Source organism: Haliaeetus albicilla, chromosome 24, assembly GCF_947461875.1.
Source record: "Haliaeetus albicilla chromosome 24, bHalAlb1.1, whole genome shotgun sequence".
NCBI classification, from domain to species: Eukaryota; Metazoa; Chordata; class Aves; order Accipitriformes; family Accipitridae; genus Haliaeetus; species Haliaeetus albicilla.
This window is the reverse complement of record NC_091506.1, coordinates 20481048-20485840: the sequence shown is the minus strand read 5'-3', so window position 1 is coordinate 20485840 and position 4793 is coordinate 20481048.

Genomic DNA, 4793 nt, shown 5'->3' with positions numbered 1-4793 from the left:
GGAGGGGAGGGTCGGGGCGGCGCCGCCTCAGGCGCGGGCAACGGCTGTGGCGGCCGGTGGTTCTCCCAGGTGAGGCGGCGCTCCGGGGAGCTGCTGCGGGGTGTCGACCTGGGTACAGTGGGCCTGAGCAGTAGGCTGCTGAGTTAGGGCGCACCATGAGGCCCGCGGCCTGGCCTCCCGTGTACCTGTGCCACGTCCTCGCCCGGCTCTCTGTTAGCAGGTTGGCTCCTCAGCTGAACACCCGCACGCTGTTTAAACATTACCAAAGGCCTTTCCCCGTTCCCCAGCTCCGGGTCCTGTTCTCCAACGTGATTGCTGCTGCACCAACTGAAGGCTTCCTTCTTGCAGAACAAGCCAAGAAATCCTTTTTAAGAGAGACTGCAAACACCTGGTCAGGAACGTGCTCCTCAGAGCTCAGGAGAGCCAGAGCAGTACCTGTTACTGAGGGCTTGAGTCCCGTCATACGCCCTTTAGAGCAAAAAACCCCCACGTGCTCTACGGCAAGGTAACAGGGGGCCTGGGAAATGTCAGTCATCCAAAAGGATTTCTCTCCCGTTGGAGACCAGCAAGTACCTTTCTAGTGCAGGAAGGAGAAGAGATTTGGTTGCAGAGTGACGGCTGAACAGCTCCGCGGAAGTTGGCGCAGAGCTGGAAGGCTGAATCAAAGAATAACGGTGACCAAAGCGCAAAGAGAATCCCCTGGGCTGGCTGTACGGATGTGAACAACCCTCCGCTCTTCAGGCAAACTACAGGTGGTCTTGCGGTGTGTGCATTGAGCGCCTTTCTGACAGGCCTTGATGCAGCATGCGAGTTGCTTCATTATAGCAGGGAGCAGCTGTCCTCTCTGAGGAAGGCAGGGGAACCTGGGAGACCCGATGGGCTTTCCTGCCAACAAAGAGGAAGGAAAGGAGGTACAGAGGGTCCAAAAGAGAACTCGGTGGCAGCGCTTTGTCCTTCTGCTCTTGCCTGCTGTGACTGGGAAGACGTGAGCTCCGGGCGCCTGTCGTATGGGCTGTTGCATCATACGGCTGACGGGGAGCTGGGGACGTCCACCTGGCAGGGCCAGACCTTGATGAGGTCTGCACGGCAGAAACATGCAACGAGGGGAAAACTGATGTGATTTCTGTGTTTAATCTGGCAGCCTTGTGTTCTTATACTGTTGGGCTGACCTAATAATGTGAATGTAGCTTTGAACACCTGGAACTTCTTTTTCGTGTCCTATTTTCCAGGCGTCCCTTAATCTACGGTTTTCCTCCTAGGGAGGGTGAGTCGGGCCCGGTGTTAGTCAGCAGAATTTGCTGCTGGGGGCTCTCAGTTAGTGAGGTTTAGGAATACCTCTGTGGTGCCGCTTTGGGGAGTTTCTCCCTGCATCCGTCCTCTCTCCAGCACTGAGGCAGGCATTGGGAAAGCTCAGTGCTTGCCCCTGCATCAGCACCTTCATCTCCCTCAGAGGTGGGGATACAGCACTGACCTTCCAGCACCAGGAATTGTCAGGTAGGCAGAATGATCCCCCCGTCCATCCAGCGCTGCAATAAAGAACGCCTGCTTTCTAACACTCCAAAATTGAGCCTTAGAGAGTTTCTGAAGGGCCGACTTAACGGTAACAGTCTCAGTTAATCCCAGGAGCCACAGGCCCTGTATCTGCTGCCATCGCCTCCTCTCCATCAGCTGTTTTCCAGTCTCTTCCACCTCACCCCAGCTCAGATGCTCAGGGCTGACGACCCTCAGGGCAGCCGCAGGAACCGCTCCAACCTTGGTTGTGGGGTTGTCCCTGGGGCTGAGCGCTCGGGCCCAGGGCGGGCGACCACGGAAGGGCCCGTGGGCCGTGAGGAATCCAGGTCCCCCCAGCCCGTCCATGCTGGGAGATACCTGCCCCTGCCCCTGCCCCTGGTCCTGGTCTTATCCCTCTCCCTCTCCCTCTCCCTCTCCCTCTCCCTCTCCCTCTCCCTCTCCCTCTCCCTCTCCCTCTCCCTCTCCCTCTCCCTCTCCCTCTCCCTCTCCCTCTCCCTCTCCCTCTCCCCGGCTGCCCCCACCCCATCTCTCCTCCATTTCTCCTCAGGCCGCTCAGCCTCCTGCCCCCTCTATCTGTGACTGACAGCCCGCCTCCGGCTCCGCTGATTGGCTCAGCCGTGGCCAATGGCGCAGCTGTTGCCAGGCCGGCAGGGGCAGCCGAGGCCTCTCCTCACAGAGCTGCCCCCCGCCGCTGGCGAAGGTGGACGGATGGATCCACGGAGGGATGTCCGTGACTTTTTCTGGGAATGCTGTCCCGGAGCCCAGCCAGAACTAGGGCCGTGCCTTCCCCACCCCGCTCTTCCCCCGCCTTGTTAGGTCTCCTTGTTGCCACCAGCTGGTTCCCAAGGCTGGGCCTGGTCCGCTCTCCTGGAAGCCAGGGCTGTGGCCTTGGCTTTTCGCCCTGCTCCCTCCCCTCGGCATCCTCAGCTCCGCCACCTCAGGGTCACTGCAGCCAAGGCTGCTGCCGACTTTCACATCCCCAACCAGTTCCTCCTTGTTCACCAGCGCCAGGTCCAGCACAGCACCTCTCCTGGGTTCCTCCCTCTCCTTCTGGGTTCCTCCATCACCAGCACCAGGTCCAGCAGAGCACCTCTCCTTCTGGGTTCCTCCCTCTCCTTCTGGGTTCCTCCCTCTCCTTCTGGGTTCCTCCATCACCAGCACCAGGTCCAGCAGAGCACATCTCCTTCTGGGTTCCTCCCTCTCCTTCTGGGTTCCTCCATCACCAGCACCAGGTTCAGCAGAGCACCTTTCCTTCTGGGTTCCTCCCTCTCCTCTGGCTTCCTCCCTCTCCTTCGGGGTTCCTCCCTCTCCTTTGGGGTTCCTCCCTCTCCTTCGGGGTTCCTCCATCACCAGCACCAGGTTAAGCAGAGCACCTCTCCTTCTGGGTTCCTCCCTGTCCTTCTCGTTCCTCCATCACCAGCACCAGGTTAAGCAGAGCACCTCTCCTTCTGGGTTCCTCCCTGTCCTTCTCGTTCCTCCATCACCAGCACCAGGTCCAGCAGAGCACCTGTCCTGGATTCCTGCCTCTCCTTCTGGGTTCCTCCATCTCCTATTGGGTTTGTCCCTCTCTTCTGGGTTCCTCCATCACCAGCACCAGGTTCAGCAGAGCACCTCTCCTTCTGGGTTCCTCCATCTCCTCTGGCTTCCTCCATCTTCTGAGTTCCTCCATCTCCTTCTGGGTTCCTCCATCTCCTTCTGGGTTCCTACATCACCAGCACCAGGTCCAGCAGAGCACCTCTCCATCTGGGTTCCTCCAGCACCAGGTCCAGCAGAGCACCTCTCCTTCTGGGTTCCTCCGTCTCCTTCTAGGTTCCTCCCTCTCCTTCTGGGTTCCTACTTCACCAGCACCAGGTCCAGCAGAGCACCTCTCCTTCTGGGTTCCTCTATCACCAGCACCACATCCAGCAGAGCACCTCTCCTTCTGGGTTCCTCCCTCTCCTTCTGGGTTCCTATTTCACCAGCACCAGGTCCAGCAGAGCACCTCTCCTTCTGGGTTCCTCCCTCTCCTTCTGGGTTCCTCCATCACCAGCACCAGGTCCAGCAGAGCACATCTCCTTCTGGGTTCCTCCCTCTCCTTCTGGGTTCCTCCCTCTCCTTCTGGGTTCCTACTTCACCAGCACCAGGTCCAGCAGAGCACCTCTCCATCTGGGTTCCTCCAGCACCAGGTCCAGCAGAGCACCTCTCCTAATGGGCTCCTCCCCCTCCTTCTGGGTTCCTCCAGCACCAGCACCAGGTTCAGCACAGCACCTTTCCTTCTGGGTTCCTCCATCTCCTTCTGGGTTCCTCCATCTCCTTCTGGGTTCCTCCATCACCAGCACCAGGTTCAGCAGAGCACCTTTCCTTCTGGGTTCCTCCATCTCTTTCTGGGTTCCTCCATCTCCTATTGGGTTCCTCCCTCTCCTATTGGGTTCTTCCATCACCAGCACCACGTCCAGCAGAGCACCTCTCCTTCTGGGTTCCTCCATCTCCTTCTGGGTTCCTCCATCACCAGCGCCAGGTCCAGCAGAGCACCTCTCCTTCTGGGTTCCTCCATCACCAGCACCAGGTTCAGCAGAGCACCTCTCCTTCTGGGTTCCTCCATCTGCTCTGGGTTCCTCCCTCTCCTTCTGGGTTCCTCCATCACCAGCACCAGGTTCAGCAGAGCACCTCTCCTGGGTTCCTCCATCACCAGCACCAGGTCCCGCAGAGCACCTCTCCTTCTGGGTTCCTCCATCTCCTCTGGGTTCCTCCCTCTCCTTCTGGGTTCCTCCCTCACCAGCACCAGGTCCAGCAGAGCACCTCTCCTTCTGGGTTCCTCCCTCTCCTTCTGGGTTCCTCCCTCTCCTTCTGGGTTCCTCTATCACATGCCAGGAACTGCACTCTAGAAGCCTCCTAGATTGCCTGACCCCTGCTGGACCGTCCTTCCAGCAGGTACCAGGGTGGCTCAGGTCCCCCATGAGGACCAGGGCCTGTGAACGTGAGGCTTCCTTCTTTACTTGTTTGAAGAAGACCTCGGCTCCCTCTTCCTCCTGAACAGGAGGTCTCTAGCAGATCCCTGCTAACACTCCAGCCACCTTGGTCTGTCTGCTGACCCTGACCCACAGGCTGGCTCCTGTCCCACCCCAAGCAGGAGGCAAGTCCACCTCCCTGCCTTCCTGGCCAGTCCTTCCCGATGAGTCCGTGTCCCTCCACCGCAGCCCTCCCACGGTGCCATCTACCCACCACACCTCCGTGGTCACAGCATGGTCACAGCCTTGTAATCCCACGCAGATTCTGGCCCTGCGAGTGGTTCTCCACGCTGC